The following is an 18242-nucleotide window of genomic DNA, read 5'->3' on the forward strand; positions in this document are numbered from 1 at the left end:
CCTCCCTCCCCACCCCCAGGCCCCCACCGCCACAAGTGCACATTTAACTTCTTGTTAATGTGTTTCCTCTAAAAACTACTCTAGTGCCTGAAAAGAGTTCATTGCCCTAGTCAAAATGCTAGCTAGAGTAGGAGAATATTTTCTGGTACAACTCTTAAACAGAAGTGAAACTTGAGGAACATTATTACCCCTCTGCATTTTTATTGTCCTCATCTCCAACAGTTGTTATTAAAATAAAGCACAAAGTTAATGTCAAAGCATCAACCACTCGGCATCTCCCAATTTTGAATCTCATTCAGAACTTCCAACCTTTATGTATTTTTCCCTCATGTATCCTTTCTCGAGTACAATACTTATTTTCCAATGTTTGCCCAATATTATAGTTTTTATGTCCTTTTATAGGAATGATTCTGGAATTAACTCAATCTTAAAAGGGGCTTTTAAAAAGATGTCATACAGCCCTGACCGGTTTGGCTCAGTGGATAGAGCGTCAGCCTGCGGATTGAGGGGTCCCAGGTTCGATTCCGGTCACGGGCATGTACCTTGGTTGCGGGCACATCCCCAGTAGGAGGTGTGCAGGAGGCAGCTGATCGATCGATGTTTCTCTCTCATCGATATTTCTAACTATCCCTCTCCCTTCCTCTCTGTAAAAAAAAAAAAAAAAAGATGTCATACACTCTATAATTTATGGAACTTGAATATCATAATCAGAATCACTCTACTCATAGGGAGGTTTTTTCAGTACATAGCAGATACCTGTAAAAGAACATAATGTGAAGGGACAAAAAAGGAGAAAAAAATGGAAAAATGTTTCTTTAGCATTTGAGATAAAATAGGAAAGTCACATACAATGATGACATTTCAAAGTTATTTTGTTCAAAATGTTTCAAGAAATGTCAAACATACAAAAGACAATATAACATGGTGGTTAAACAAATATTTGGCTATTGGAGTCAGAAACACCATAGCTGGAATTTCAACTCTATCATTTAGAAATTGAATAATTTTTTGGCAACTAAACTTCAATTTCCTCATTAGAAAATTAGGACAATAGCACATATTTCTCAGAGCTGTAAGAATGAAATTATAATCTTTATAATGCATTTAAAACACATCCATGTTTATAAGCACACACATATTTAAACAGACATCCTATATAATAAAAGGCTAATATGAAAATCAACCAGGTGGCAGAACGACCCGTCTCTATGATGCGCAGTGACCACCAGAGGGCAGACACTTAAGGCGGGAGCTGGCCCCTGGTGGTCAGTGTGCTCCCACAGGGCGAGCTCCGCTCAGCCAGAAGCCGGGCTCACGGCTGGTGAGTGCAGTGGCGGTGGCGGGAGCCTCTCCTGCCTCTGCGGCAGTCGGACATACCCCAAGGGGTCCCGGACTGCGAGAGGGCTCAGGCTGGGCTGAGGGACCCCCCTGACTGCACAAACTTCATGCACCGGGCCTCTAGTATTTTAATAATCCTAGAAAAAAGGTACTATTAAGCATCAATAATGAGAGAGAATCACTGATTGGCTGGCTCCTGTATGCCCCATAATGGGGATTGAGCCTGCAACCCAGGTGTGTGCCCTGGTTCATAGGTCAGCACTCAACCACTGAGGCACATCAGCTGAGCAAGATTCTATGCTTTAAAATAATGTCTGCCAGCCCTGGCTGGTTTGGCTCAGTGGACAGAGGGTCAGCCTGCGGACAGAAGGGTCCCAGGTTGATTCCGGTCAAAGGCACATTTCTGGGTTGTGGGCTTGATCCCCAGTGGGGGTATGCATGAGGCAGCCAATCAATGATTCTCTCTCATCATTGATGTTTCTATCTCTCTCTACCTTCCCCTTCCTCTCTGAAATCAATAAAAAAAAATATTTTTTTAAATAATAAATAAAATAAAATAATGTCTGCCAATCTAATTTCATATCATATTAAAGTACAGTAAAATATTATCTGTGGACATTAAGGAGAGGCAATCTAATACTCTCATACTGACTGTATTACTGTCCTTTTTTTTTGCTATAATATTTACCATAAATTTAGCGGCTTAGAGTAACACAAATTTATTATCTTATAGTTCTGAATGTCAGAAATCCAAAATCAGTTTCACTGGCTACAGTTAAGGTGCTGGCAGGACTGCTGATTCTGGAGGCTCTGAGGACACAATCTGTTTTCTTGCCATTTTCAGCTTCCAGGGGCCACCTACCTTCCCTGGCTTGCAGCCTTCTCTTCCATCTTCAAAGCATGTCACTTCATCCTCTGCTTCTGATCTACATCTCTTGCTCTAACTCCAGTTCCTCCTGTCTCCTCTTATGAGGATTGTTGTGATACTAGTATTGGCCAACCCAGATAATCCAGGATAATCTCCCCTTCTCCTGATCACTTAATCACGTCTGCAAAGTCCCTTTTGCCACATAAGTAACATTCACAGGTTCTGGGAATTAGGAAATAGGAGTTTGGGGGGACATTATTCAGCCTACCACATCTACATAAGACATATAAGAAATGCCAATTTTGAAAAATTACAATGTAATAAAATACACTTAAGATAACAGTTCTGATTATAGTCAAAACAATATTCAATACAGAAGCAAGTCAGAATCCTATAGTGGCAGAGACATTGTAAAAATGAATGTGAGGCCTTAGCTGGTTTGGCTCAGTAGATAGTGTCGGCCTGCGGACTGAAGGGTCCTGGGTTCAATTCCAGTCAGGGGCACGTGCCCATGTTGTGGGCTCAGTTCACAGTAGGGAGCATGCAGGAGGTGGCCAATCAATGATTCTCTCTCATCATTGATATTTCTATCTCTTTCTCCCTCTCCCTTCCTCTCTGAAATCAATAAAGATATATTTTTTAAAAATGAATGTGTGTTACTAGTTTACCTTAAGTACTAAATGTCTATCAGTAAAAATCTTGTAATTGATAAAAACTAAAACAGAATTTCTCTCTCCTTCCCAACAATGACAAAAATAAACCTTCAGCTAGATGTTAATTTTATACAATTGATATTTGAGAAATATTTTACCCCAAAAACTTCAGAAGAAAAAGGAAACATCCATTTCCTGGAAGGAATCATGGTAGGGTTTCACACTGTCCCAGATTCTGAAAATCCCAGTGACAGGTGGCAAGGTGAGAATCATATGAAAGAGAGGGAAAGACTGCAGAAATCACACTATGGCAATTTTTCCGAATAAAGAGAATATGAACCACTGCCCAGGAAGACATGAAAATCTCTCCCACAACAATGTTGAACTTACAACAGTCAGTCAGTCCATCCACAGTATACAACTAGAGCTCCAGATGTGAGTCACAACAGACCTTCCGGAGCCTCCTCTGCTAGGGATGTCTGCTCCTTGAAATGTGAGCCCGAGGAGTAGTGAAGACTTTGATGCCTGCTGGGAGACCTCATGATCTCTCAGAATGACTAGAAATACAGTCATGTGCCACATCACAATCTTTCCGTTAACAAAGGACCACATAACCCTCCAGCTAACAATGGAACACATATAAGACGGCAGTCCCACAAGATTGTAACGCAGCTAAAAAATTCTTATAGCCTAGTGATGCTGTGGCTACGGTAGAGCAATGCCTTGCTCATGAGTTTGTGGTGATGCTGGTGTAGCAAACCTACTGCGCTGACAGTCGTATAGTCCATCCAGTTACAGTAGTGCGCTATAGCACCTAGGTTTGTGTAAGTGCATGCTAAGATGTCTGCACAACAAAATCACCTAAGGATGCATTTCTCAAAACCTATCCCTGTCATCAAGGAGCAAATGACTATAGACAGAGGTCGTAAGTGGACAGTCTGGGAATAGCCAGAGTGGCTGAGGCGCATAAATGCTAACAAGTCACTGGCCAAGGAACACTGGATCTTGGCACTAGAGAAAGAATTAGAAGACAAAAGAGACCTTGGCTGGGTTTAAGAAAAAACTGAGATAAGAAATGGAAGAGCAAGAATTTCAAAATGAGACTTACTAAATGGAATATCTGAAATTAATTTTACAAAAGTAAATGATGTTTTCAACATGGTATTTTTTCTTTGGGGACATAGAGTGAAAAGGAAGTGTAAGCTGATGTTACTCTTGGTAAATGGAGAGTGCTGGGCCTGGTTAATTTAAGTGGTTTATCATTTATGCAGACATCGTTAAGGAAGTCAGTGAATAAGATCATCAAGTGATAAGACAAGTTGTAATTAGATGAATATTATTAATATCATCCCAAGAAATTGAAATCTATATTCTATTAAAATAAGTTCATCATTGTGTATGAGACAGGAAATGCTACTGAGTAATTATTGTTTAAGAACTGGCTTTTAGACATTTGGCAACAGGATATTAAAAAAAAAATAGAAATGTTTAAAAAAAGCTCCAAAGGTCATTTAGCTCTTTCCATGTATTTTTACAGCAGTGGCATTTTCTTCAAAGTATTTGGAGGAAAATACGCTAATATATTCTAATATCTGAATCCATTTAAGAAAGGAGTTTCTCTAATTACTCCAGAAAATCTAACCTTAAATTACAAAAATAAACCTTTGTTTTCTCCTGGAGATTCCAAGCAAACATTGCTAGTGCAATAAGTGTATTTAATAGAAAAGCAGTTTTACTCCTCTGCACCCAGCTGTTATGGAATGATGGGAAAATGTGGACATTCGCATCCTGCCTTAAAGCTATCAACTCCAGTGAGGTGTGTCATTGTGTGTGGTGGTTCCGATAATGCTCTATTCATGAAGTGATGTTCTGGAAGGATTCACTCTTCCCCTCGGTTGCCACTGTTTTCAGTATTGTTATCTGATACATTTAGAAGCTCTAAACAAACCAGGAGGTCTGTCTGAAGTGAGACCCTTCAATTAAGTTACTACTTCTGCCACATGCCAAGAGAGATCCCTTAGCTGCTTCCTCTGTTGAGAAGAAACATTTTCAAAAGTGTATGATGCTTAATTAAGCTCATCTGAAGCCCTTACTCCTGATATGCAGTCAGTAAACCATGACACTTATAGTCCATATCCTATATAATAAAAGCCTAATATGCCAAGTGTCTGGTTGTCCATTCAACCAATCAAAGCATAATATGCTAACGATATGCTAAGGTAGCTCAACTGCTCACTATGACTTGCACTGACCACCAGGGAGCAGACACTCCGAATGGTAGGTTAGCTTGCTGGTGGGGTACAGCCTATCAGGACTGAGTGAGATGGGCCAGACACACTCTGGAGCCCTCCCGCGGTCCCTCCCCAGCTGGCCAACCTCCCATGTCCCTCCCCAGCCCCAATCATGCACTGGTGGGGTCCCTCAGCCTGGCCTGTGCCTTCTCATAATCCAGGACCCCTCGGGGGATGTCGGAGAGCCAGTTTTGGCCCAAGCCCACAGGCCAGGCCGAGGGACCCCACTGGTGCACGAATTCGTGCACTGGGCCTCTAGTACTATTATAATAAGGTGAGTATACAATTTAACCAACTGGATATGCAACAGAATATTCAAATTATTTTTATGCTGCAATTTCAGCATACTGTCTGTGGTATGAAATACATGAGACAGCATCTAGATCTTACTTTTTTATAGTAATGAGGTATTTGCTGTAACAATCTCTATTTTTTAAATTATCCTCATAAGAGCTGATAGTGCTATAACCTATGTTTTTACATTTAGCTAACACCTGTAAGTCCATCTCTCTGGGAAACACAGGTCACTAAGAAAATGACAGACTGTTGTTCTCATTTCAACTGTAGGAATCCCACCAGACCAGTGTGTCTCAGTGGTTGTGCATCCACCCATGAACCAGAAGGTTGTGGTTTGAATCCCAGCCAAGGCACATGCCCCGGTTGTAGGCTCGATCTTCAGTAGGGGGTGTGCAGGAGGCAGCTGATCAATGATTCTCTCTCATCATTGATGTTTCTATCTCTCTCTCCCTTTCCTTTCCTCTCTGAAATCAATAAAAATATATTTAAAAAATAAAAATAAATAAACTGTAGGAATCCCTGAGAGGGGGGCCCAGAATTTAGACTTTTAGCAGTTCTACAGGTGATATGATTTGCACCAATATTTTTAAAATTAAAAATGGCATTATATCAGAGAATGTCATATTTTAGTAGCCAGTGTAAGCACGACCCACAGGACCATTCCAAGAAATCAGCACACCAGGCAAGTATTAGGCACCTGTTTCAGCAATGCCTGCCCCAGCTCATGTCGTTAACTATCCTTGCATGATCATTAATAGCATCACAGTGAAGACTTTGTGACCCACAGAGCCACTGGCTTTCCTTCCACTGGTTTTCTCTGCAAGATAAAAGCTTCTAGCTTTATCCACTAGGAAAAAAAAATCTGTTCTTTTTCTCCAGGTTTTGCAATCTGTTTAACACAGCAGGTAGCTACTTGTAATACTTCCCAGGGCAAAATGGCTTCTCAGGCATCTGCCCCCTGTTGAGTGAAGAAGGGGAAGTCTTAGTCTCCAAAGAATCCACAGCAAACATTCCTGGTATTTGGAGATCTTTATGCCTCTATTATTTCTGCACTTTAAAATGGTTTGAGAGAGAACTGCTTGAACAAAAAAACAAAAAAAGGAGACAAAATAAAATGCCACTGTACATCTGTGATAAGTGTTCATACTCCAACAGAAACAGGCTTTATTCAAACAGCATTCTACAAAATTGTGGCCCACTGTGTATATCCAACACCCAGAGAGTTGGTTAAATGGAGATTTCTCAGCTCCACCCAAAGAGTTGGCCTGAGATGAGGATCTGCATTCCATTGGCCCTTCTAAAAGATCCTGATCCAGGGAGTCTCTGAGTGTGCTTGGAGAGACAGTTCAGTGAGCAGCCCTCCGCACTCTTCTCCCTGCTATGGGAACCACAATTTCCATCGCAATCCCCATTTTCATACACGTGTTTATAAAAACAGCTGAAAGGGTTTTCTAACTCTGAATTTTACAGACACAGAAATACTCAGTGGAAAATACCTGAACCCACAACTGGTAGTAAACCATGTGTAGTTTACATTTAAGTATGCCTGGGATATAGGAGTAAAATATACAGTAGGTGAGCAAATTTTTAAAAAGGCTTATATAGAAAGTCTTTTCTAAGGAGCAATGAATAATAACTAAAAGCTATGGACAGCTATGTGTAGGATTATCTCTCAGAAATACACAGACTTTAAAACATGGAATCCTGAAAACACAGGTCAAGAGTTCAATTTTGTTTTAAAATGGTCAATTCCTTATGGTCTACTTCCCTGTTAGAAGAAAACAGCAGTGTATTCCACACCAGAAAAATCTAAATGAATAATAATTATTTTTGTAACTGCTAATATCGGAGGGACATGAGTTCAGGGAGCCTGTGATTTTTATGAATGAAGGTGAAAGCCATAAGGGAGCTCCAGGAAGCTCCGCCTCCATCAGAGTCCTTTTAATAGAGTTTACTGACACACAGGCCCTTAAGACTAATTGGATGGGAAACCAGTCACATTTTACTCCCCACAGAAGGTCAGAAATTTTATTTTATAACACAAAGTAATAACTAGTTAATGTTTAAATAGTGATTTTTGATTTATCAAAAGCTAGTCAGTTAAGACAGGGAAAGAAAATATCAGAGATATAAAATTACAGGGAGTTTGTATAATAATATTTAACATCGTTTGGTGAGCAATAGAGACATAAAATTTTGCTGTGGCTAGAAACTCATCTACTAATAGTATTGATGCCGTCTCAGCTGTCCCTCTTTCAGGTCTAGCTTGGGGGAAACGGGACATTAGAAACTGAGGGATGTAACTCCATGCCAATACAGTCTTCTGCTACCTCTCATTCTCCCATAGGGGGTTCTGAAAATTCTTATTATTTCAGCAGAACTCCAAGAACTCCACTCCCACAAACAACAGAGGAATCCCACTCGTCTACTATGTACTCCTCTGGCAGCAGAGTCATCTACAAATAGCTATTCCTCTCTTCCAATTATAACAGATAGATGATAGATGATAGGCGATAGATAGATGATAGATAGATAGATGATGATAGATAGATGATAGATAGATAGATAGATAGATAGATAGATAGATAGATAGATAGATAGACAGTAATCCTACCAGATTGCCTCAGTTTTGTTCCAGTTGTTTTTCCTGGAAATATGTGTTCTGTAAAATATAATTGTTAGAATCATTGCTCACACATCTAAAAAATTGCTGATTAGGATATATAGGCTCTTGTTGCATTCACACTTGCCATCTTCCCTAACAATCCAATATTTCAGGAGGTAAAAAGCCTATTAACAGTAATCTCACAAGAAAACAATTTAGCTTACATAAATCATGCATGTTCCATTCTGTTTCAAACTTAATATGTGGCCAACTTTTACAGACCAATAAATGGTATAAAAAAGGTACTTCCAGGTAATGTAAAAGAAAACATTTATTAAATATAAGCTGGATCTGAGAAGTAATGAGGGCAGAAATGAGGTTTACTTAAGATAAGTCAATTTAATTTAAACCAATATGAACTAATTTTATCTTTCAGAGAGGATTCCAGGGTTCATCACCATGGCAACTGAGGTTCCATCCCACCTGGACCTTCTGAGAAACTACAGAAAGCCTCTCAGAAGTGCCCACCCATTCCCACTGATTGAGAGGTTCCCTAAGGGGTGGGGCTGAGAAGCTGTAAGGCAGGGCCCAAGAGACATGTAATGATATACCTTCTGAGAAGCAAAGTATTACTCATCAGAGTGCCAGCCCAAATAATGAGCCAGCAGCACCACAGCAGCCAGGTTCTCACTCTCACCAAGCTTCAGTAAATTTCCTGATGGACCTTAGACACTGACTGGAAGGCAGAAAAAGGAAATAGGCAAACTGTCTCCAAACCATATTGTAAGTGATTTAACTATTCAGTACAATCTGGCTTCTTTCTGGAACAACACTTTAAAAAAATTAAATAGGTTTAGAGTTAGCTGGACTGCCTAGGAACCTGTAGGCTAGTACTATTAAGTCTAGTTTTGTCACCAAGTAATGATCTTGCATCCCTATACAACTATTTTTGTCATTGGTGAAAAATAATGACCCGCTTCAGTTGACAGTTATGGTGGAGTAACTCACAGTGGACCAACATTATCAAGAAGAATTAGAAAAGCCAACTACAAGGGAAATTTTTTCTTAAAAATTACTGGAGAACTTCTAAAGAAACCAAGACTAAAGATTCCAGAGGGAGAAAGCATGGAAGGTGTAAGCTGATTTTTGAGGGTGCATCTTCCCCAGGGATGAAGAATGGGGGAATTTGCCCATCTAGACACAGCAAGAGGCTGAGAACATGGGCTCTGCCTGAACGGAGGACCACTAACAGGGGATAGAGAATCCAGCAGAAATGTCGGCAGTCTTGTGGGGCTAAAGAAGAAATGTTAGAGATAGGAGGCACCAAGATCCCAGTGAGAAATAAATGATGAAACGCCAAGCTGACCCATGCCTGGTGTCACCCACATGACCTTTGCTGATGCCTGAAGTTGCACATGTGATGGGAGGTGAAGACTCCAAGGAGAAAGCTTCTGATAAAAAGAACAGGATTCTCAGAAGTCTTGCCAGAATTGTGTTTAGCACTTGTGACTACACCAGTGCGAGGCTCTGGATTCTATGCCTTGGCAGCGTGGGAGCCCCTGCAGTAGAGCCTATTAAATCAGCTCAGTCACTGATTGGATCACAATGAGTGGCCACCGCTCCATTTATCTGCCTGGCAGAAGAAATGTTGACAACTCTTTGTGCTTGGATAAATCATCTGGAGACCCTACAATTTTCATACTGTACATAATTACAAAAATCAAGAGTAAAGAGGGACACTGAAAAGAAATTCACAGTAATCCAATTGTTGGCATTAACAGACAAAAATTTTTAAATAATTTTGATTAGTATGTTCAAAGTAAAAGAGGCGAAAATGTAGAAAATAGATAAATTGGCACCCATAAAAAAGAATGAAATGCACATTTGAAAACTGAAAAAAAAAGACAATAATTAGAGTAATAACCCATAGATGAGCCAGATGGCATAATAAGCTTGATGTAAAAGGTTATTAGTTAACTGGAAGAAAAAGTCAAAGGGCCCTCGCCAGTTTGGCTCAGTGGTAAGAGCACTGGCCCGTGGACTGAAGGGTCGTGGGTTTGATTCCAGGCCAGGCCACATACCTCGATTGCAGGCTCAATCCAGGCCCCTAGTAGAGGCACATTCGGGAGGCAACCAATCAATGTGTCTCTCTCACATCCATATTTCTCTCTCTGTATCTTCCCCTCCTTTCCACTTGCCTTAAAAATCAATGGAAAAAATATTCTCAGGTGAGGATTAACCAAAAACATAAAAATAATCAAAGGAAAATATTCAAACAAGCATAGAAAGAGTAAAAAATTAGTGAAACAAGTGTAAGAGGAATGTTGGGCACAGTGAAATCATGTGTTAAGTATATAATTGAGGGCTCAGAAAAAAAAGACAGAATGGAGTAGAGCTATGTATCAAGAATTCCAGTGAATTTCATGTGATGAAATATATCCATCCACAAATTCAAGAAGCTCTGAAAATTCTAAGGAGGATAATTAAAAAGAAAACCATACCTAGGAACATCATAGTAAAACTGAAGAAAAAGAAAGACATACGAAAACTTAAAATCAGTGATAGACAAAGACACATTATTTTCAAAGCAACAATAAGACTGACAGTTTAGATAGGAGCCAGAGTCAAAAGAACAGCAAGTTTTTTTAAAAAAATGCCAAAAAATTCTATACCCAGCTTAAATATTCTTTAAAAATGAAGTTTGTACAAAAATATTTCAAACATAAAAAAATGAGATAATTTGTTGCCAGCAAACTTGCAGTAAAAAGATATATAAGAACCTACTCAACACTTTTATAAATTATAATAAATGAATTGTCAAGAGTGCCACTAATAAAAATATCAGATGTTTAAAACAGAAATCACAAACTAGACTAACCTCTATATAAATTTACTTTTTTACCTGACAACACTTAGAAGTTAAAAGTTAACTAATAGATCATATCCATTAGATAGTTCTTCCCATATTTTCGAAATAACTTTTACACATTAGCTCATTTACTATGCACCATTCCCCGTGAGAAAGGCTGGGCAGATATCATCTTTATTTATTTATTGTTTAAAACACCATTAACAATATTCTCTGAACCCTATGAATAAGACATCATCACACTGAATATTTTCAGCGATCCCATTAATGTTGGCTTTCACTCCTAACATAATTCCAGAAAGCCAAAACACCAATACCTTTCAGCCAAAAAGGTTTTACGGACCAATTTCCATATCAAAGGCCTACACAAAAGTAAAATTCACAATGTTTTGTGATCCATATTCATCATTAAACTAGAATTTGAATTACACCATGGAAAAGTCCCTAAAATAACCTTCTGATGGAGTTCAAGATATAATTTTGCCTCAATCTCATTGTATCAGAGATCCTACAGTATCTGTTCAAACCAAGCAACTGGGACAATGAAAGTAAGAGGTCACCAAATGGAATAAATGTATTCCTCATACATAATCTTCTCTTGGAAATCTTCCAGTGTTCTGACACAATACTATTTTCCATGACCTTGAAACATCACTATTGCCTACTCTGGACAATATACCATAGCTTTGTTTTTGTCTTATAATGCAACTCTGTCTTCTTCCTCTCATCTTTTTCAATTAAGAGGCCTGTTTAACAAAATGGCCAAAATATTTGTGAAATACATTAAAGATCATTATGAGAATATTATCTGGTATAAGGACATCATTTTACTTCATGTTTTTAAATATATCATTGTACTCTTTTCAACTGCATCAAATCAGATGAATTTGTAAGATGCTTACACTTTCTGAGGACTGTCCTTACATATTCCTGTGTATGTATAGTGAAGTACCAGAGCATTTTTTTTTTACCTTCTTGGACAAATATTTTTGAAATTAAAGATTTCAGACATAAAATGTATGCTGCTTTCCTTAATGTATATATAAGGAGTAAAGCATGTTATTGTTAAAGAAAATATCATTTGCCAAAACCATGAGCCAAATACACCATACTTCCTGCTTTGTTGGCTGATTGTCTAATTGAGATCATATATATCTTATATTAGTGTATATTTTTATGTTGGATATTCCCCAATCACATAAGCATATCGGCAGACCATATGTTCACTGGGCTAGTCTCGGAATGAAATTTTGTTATTATAAAACTAGAGGCCCAGTGCACGAAATTTGTGCAGGAGTAGGGTCCCTAGCGACTGCCGGCTGCGGGACACTGGCTGGGGCCTCCCTTCCCCTGGCTGCCAGCCAGGGCCTCCTTTCACACTCGCCTTGGCCTGGAGCCACCGGCTAACCTGTTCCACCATCCTGCTGCAGTTCTGCCTCCACTGCCGCCCGCTGCCAGTGCGGCTTCGCCAACGCCTGCCATGTTCCGTGCCACCCCCTGGTGGTCAGCACACGTCTAACTCCCATCCCTAGGGACCATTTGCATCTTAACCTTTTATTATATAGGATTTAAGGAAAGCAGCCTGCGTGAGCAACAAGTTCTCTAAGAACTTTCATATAAGCTCCTTAAGCTTTACTATAAAGAGTTGAGTATAATAAAGTTAGAAAAAAAAATAAAACTTTTGAAGACACAGGTGGAACCCTTTGTGATAAGAAGTCAGGAAACAGATAATAAAAATAAAAAATTATTTCTGAGTCACAGGAGAAAATGTTGCTGCTAATCCCAGAAATACTGAGTAAAGATAAGCTCCCTTTGGTGATATTATTGGACTCAACAGAACAGAATCAAACATTTTAATTATGCAATTCCCGGAAGGAAAGACAGCATGTCAAAGCTACAGTGAACTTTTCCAAAAGCAAAACTGATATGACATCCTCTGATACCCATTTTAGCTAATACCACCATTTATATTTAGTAAAACCTCCCTTTATTATCTCACCCAGTTCCTCTTTACAAGGATTTCTTATTCCAGTATTTTTCTATCAAGTCTGTTCTGAAAAGACCTCGACTTTATCAGAAGAGCAACCACTGACCAAGAAAGTTTACTTCGATACTTTTGTTTTAAAAAGCTTCACTAGGATTACCTATCTTTAAACAAAAAGAAACAATCTAAAAGAAAACCAGTAAGCCTTCTTAAGATAAAGGAAATAAAATGAACTTGGAATTATGACCATGATTGTTATGTTAGACGCTGGAATATCAAAGTACCAAGAATCTCCTTAATATTCTGGAATCAGAATATGACATAGCACTTAAAATTTTTAAGATTTTAGAGTGTAGTGATGAAGTAGCAATCTTTCATTTCCTTACACCTTCTTCACAAAGTCTTTCTTTTGGAAAGCAACTAACATTTAAACCCAATATTCCAAGTTACCGCCACTTCTCTGTGATGTGAACATTGGACTTTTCCCCAACAGAAGGAATTCATTGATAAAACCGTATGTGGAACCGACAGGTAAGGAGGAGGCGTGGGTATTGTTAGCACTTACATGCAGCACACTCTAAACTAAGGTACCAGAGCAGGTTCCGAATCTTTTCTCTTAGGCTTACGAAGCTCTGTCATACAACAGACACGGGTCTCAGAAACATTTAGCAAGCAAACCTCTTCCGGAACTACGAAATAACAAAAGGGACGGCCAGGAAGGCGTGGAACACTCTAACTACATCCTGACATGCCTGTAACTCCATCCACCATCAACAGATAATCCTGGAAAGTGCCTGGGAAACCAGAGTGGGGTGGGGAAGCAGGGGGAAGGACCCAGAGTGAGTACCCCAAGTTTGCTCTTTCACGCATGCCACCTGGGGGACAGAACTTGGGCTCCCTCTGCCTCGAGGGGTCCCTTCCCTTGCTGGCGCTTGGGAAGCTCTCTCCGCACCTGGATCACTGCGACACTCACCCGTGGGCGCAGGACCCTCTGGTGGCTGAAGTTCCGGCGCCCGGTCCCGCCGGCAGCAGCAGCACAATGGCATCCCTCGCCCAGGTGGGCGGGTGCGGGGGGCGCGGAACCCACGCGACGGCCGCGGGTAGCCCGAGTCAAGTCTGAGCGCCTCCGCGCTAAACCCCAGACAAAGGCTGCCCTGGGCGGCCCGCGGCGCGCGCCCTCCCAGGGTAACCGGTGCCCGCGCGCCCCCAGCCCACGGCGGCGGCTCCCGAAGCGGCTCTCATCGATTCCGCGTGCCCCGAGGGGTGCGGCCCCGAGACTAGTCCGGAGCTGGGTGTAAACAGCGCGCCGCGCACTGGGATCCGCCAGAAACGTCAGGCGCGCGGGGCGGGCGCTGGCGGGGCCAGGAGAGACCCCTACCCCACGCAGCGGGCTCCCGCAGCCTGCACTCACCAGGAGCGGCGCCTGCAGGGCGAGCCCGCCGCCCGGGAGTTGCGTCCCAGCACCCACCACGAGCCCCAGCCGGGAGCCTCTGCTCCGGTGCGGACCCACCAGGCAGAGGCACCTGCTGCTCGGGCTCCTGGGACTAGGGCTGTGCCAAGCCCCGCTCCGGGTCAAGGACGCAGGCGCCTGGGACGGCGAGCCCAGGAGGGTGCGGACTCGCCGCGAGGGTAATTGAATGATCTGGGCAGTCACTCACCGGCGGAGGGCGAAGTCGCTCAGGCGGCTGCGGGGCTGCGCGAGGCGAGCACTCCCCGGCGCGGGCATCCTCCCATCCTTTGTCACTGGCGGGCGGAGCGCTCCTCCCCGGCTTGCGGACGTGCAGCTGGGTGGCGGGCAGCCCGGCTCTGGCTCTGCTTCCCAGCCCTCTCTCCTCATCTCCTCCCCTCCCCTTCTCCGTCCCCCTCTCCGAGCCGGCTCTCACTCAGCTTCCATGATGTCATCCGGTGGAAATCTGCCATGCTCAAAAGACTGGAATAATCCAGCGCTCACGCGGGGAACGGGGCGCGGGGGCGGGGGCGGCCGCGGGGCCTTTAGGCACGCGCGCCCAGAACCTGCCGGGTCAGGATAACTGGAGGCCAGGCCGGTACCGAGGAGGGGGTGTGCGCAAAGGTGGCTCCGAGGGTGAGTGCGGGCAGGGTGGGCGTGGTGGGGGAAAGAGCCCAGGACGAAAAGTGCGGTCGCTGCTGCTGCAAAGATTTCTAACTTGGTGTGTAGTAAGGGTGGGGAGAAAGTTTCCTTAGCTTCTCCGCAGCTCCTGCGACCAGCACAGTGATGGACACCTGATGTGCGACCGGGAGAATGACTAGAAGCCCCGGGACTCTGGAGCCTCGGCTTCGGTGAGAAAGTTTAGGATGTCTAGCTGACGCCAGGTAGCCTCGATGAGGAGCAGCTGAAAGGGTGAAGAAAGACGCGGACTGTTTATGGGCGAAAGAATCTGAAAGAAAACATTGTCTTGTTTGGTGACGGCGGGAGGGGGACCTGACCACCTATGAAACTAACATGCACAAGATAGCTGCTCCCAAGAGGGAAGCCGAAAGCAGGAATAACGTCAACTTGAAGGCTAGTTTTTCCTCCTTTCCCCCACACCAAATACGAGTACTATTGGGTGCTCTGGCAGTGGCTTCCTCCTAGCCTCACCCAAGGATTGCCATCGCTGAAACCACTTAAATCATGAGGTTCAGTAAGAGCTGTAAAAGGTGTGATGTTAATTCTTTTTGCTTAATATTCTTTATAATACCAGTAGATGCTTTATTAGAGAAATAGCCCCAATACTTTGGAAGATTCCCTTGTAGCAATGGACACACCCACAAACACACACACTAGATCTGAGATCCAAGCCTGCATCAACCTAGGGCCGCTTCATGTAAACAAACAAACTCTCACTGTTCAGGGAACACCTCCCAACAACTGATCCCAATCTTATCAAGCGTTGCTTCAAGGAGTCGCTTGAGGTTCCCAGGATTACCTACCACCATGGCACCTGAAAGAAACAGGTTGCAGAGGAGAGCGGCCTAGGTAGGAACATACAGGCTCTGCCAGAGGATTCATCCACCATCACCCTTTAAGTATAGAGACTAGAAATGACATTTACTGCAAATACTAGAAGCCTGGTGCACGAATTAGTACATGGGTGGGGTCCCTCGGCCTGGCCAGCAATTGGGGCCGAAGGGGGGGAGGGGCAGTAAGGAGCTGCTGGAGGTTGGCTGTGGGAGCACATGGACCACCAGGTAGCAGCTCCTGCATTGAGCGTCTGCCCCCTGGTGGTCAGTGCACGTCATAGCGACTGGTTGACCAGTTGTTCCATTGTAACTGTCGCTTAGGCTTTTATATATATATACTAGAGGCCCGATGCAGGAAATTCATGCAAGGGGCTTGGCCCTCACAGCCCCGCTTCATCTGTAAGGCCGTTCTGCTATTCAGCCATTTGATCAATTTGCATATTACGCTTTTTTATTATAGATATAGAAGGGTACAATTAGAAACACCTTAACCTTTGTAAATACAAAGAGAAGCACTCAGTATAACGTCAACTTGAAGGCTAGTCAGTGTATTAAATAAGTTTGTTAATTCACTATGAAATTATGAAATCCACTGGGACATTTCTTAGGGAAAAGTAGTAAGTGTGAAAAAGCAGGATCAGAAATTATTTTTTAAAGTAAGATGTCAAAAAGGCCATAGAATAATGTAGGAAACCTAGAAGTGTTAACTTGGCCCTGGCCAGGTAGCTCAGTTGGTTAGAGTGCCCTCCTATAAGCCAAGGTTGCTGATTCAATCCTAGGTCAGGGCACATATAAGAATTAACCAATGAAATTCATAAATAATTGGAACAACAAATCAATGTTTCTCTCTCTATCTCTATCTCTCCACTTCCTCTCTACCTAAAATCAATAAAATAAAAATAATTTTAAAAACATTAAAAGTGTTACTTCGCATTTATTTATTTTCAAATTCAAATATTTTAGATGGCTCAGTGGTTGAGCATCAACCTATGAACCAGAAGGTCATGGTTTGATTCCTGGTAAGGGCACATGCCCAGTTTGCTAGCTCAATCCCCAGTGGGAGGCATGCAGGAGGCAGCCAATGAATTATTCTCTCTCATCATTGATGTTTCTATTTCTCTCCCTCTCCCTCTCTCTTTTGAAATCAATAAAAATATATTTTAAAAAACATATTTTACGTGTCATTAATGTATTTAACATCCTTGTCAACATCCTTACTTTAAAAAAGTATTTAGCCCTAGCCGGTTTGACTCAGTGGATAGAGCATTAGCCTGCAGACAGAAGGGTCCTGGGTTTGATTCCAGTCAAAGACACATGACCAGGTTGCTGGCTCGGTCCCCAGTGTGGGGCATGCAGGAGGCAGCCAATCAATTATTCTTTCTCATCATTAATGTTTCTCTCTCACCCTCTCCCTTCCTCTCTGAAATCAATAAAAATATATTTAAAAATGATAATATAAAAAATAAGTTTTTAAAATTTTAAGAATAGTCACTTATCCTTTCCTCCAAATCAAAATACAAAGGAACATATAAAATCCATGAACAACTTTTGCAGGTGAGTATTTTTTAATATCAAAATAGTGAAGACTTTAAAAAATCAGGGCAACTAGAAAATAAACTAGATTTTAAAAATCTATTAGAGGTAAGAATTTGGTAATGTAAGCAATGGCCATCTTTGAGAACAGACAAATAATCTAATTGCTTATAAAAAAGTAATTAGAACTGTTAATGATGCTGTTCCAAGGATATAAGAAGGTCAAGTTGTAAACCTTCCTTTGTAGATTGCTTCTCTTCTGCTCCATCTATCTTCATTGCCTCTGTTGATCTTGCTGTGCTTCAGCATTCTCGGGACTAATGCGCAAGTATGGAGACAAGAAGCTCATAGAAAGTCAGCAGATCTGGGGAACTTACACAAATAACCAAAAAGATCAGAAAATGTACCCCAGTTTTAAAAAAATCACTGCTCTAAAGGATTAAAGCAGAACCTATATCATGTTATACACTTAAAACTTACATAATGTTGTATGTCAATTATCTATATATATAAAAAGAAGTAATATGCAAATTATGCCAGGACGCCATAATGGTCACAACCAGCTCAGGAGGAGGGGCCGGGCACAGCCCTGAGCCTGAGAGAACAACACGCAAGGGGCAGCCCAGCCCCCAGCAGCCCCGCAGCCGCGGCACTGGGCTGCGGGGGGCCAGAGCGGAGACAGACACAAATCCGCAAGAGAGCCCGGCGCCCAGCAGCCCTGCGGCCGCAATGCACCAGCAGTCCCGCCTCTGCACAGGAGCTGCAGAGGAAACACCTTTTCTGACCGCTCATTGGCTTAGCTCCCTGTACACCACTGTCAGTGTTCTTGGTACCTTGCCTAAT

This window comes from Cnephaeus nilssonii, assembly GCF_951640355.1.
Source record: "Cnephaeus nilssonii genome assembly, chromosome: 5".
Taxonomy (NCBI): Eukaryota; Metazoa; Chordata; class Mammalia; order Chiroptera; family Vespertilionidae; genus Cnephaeus; species Cnephaeus nilssonii.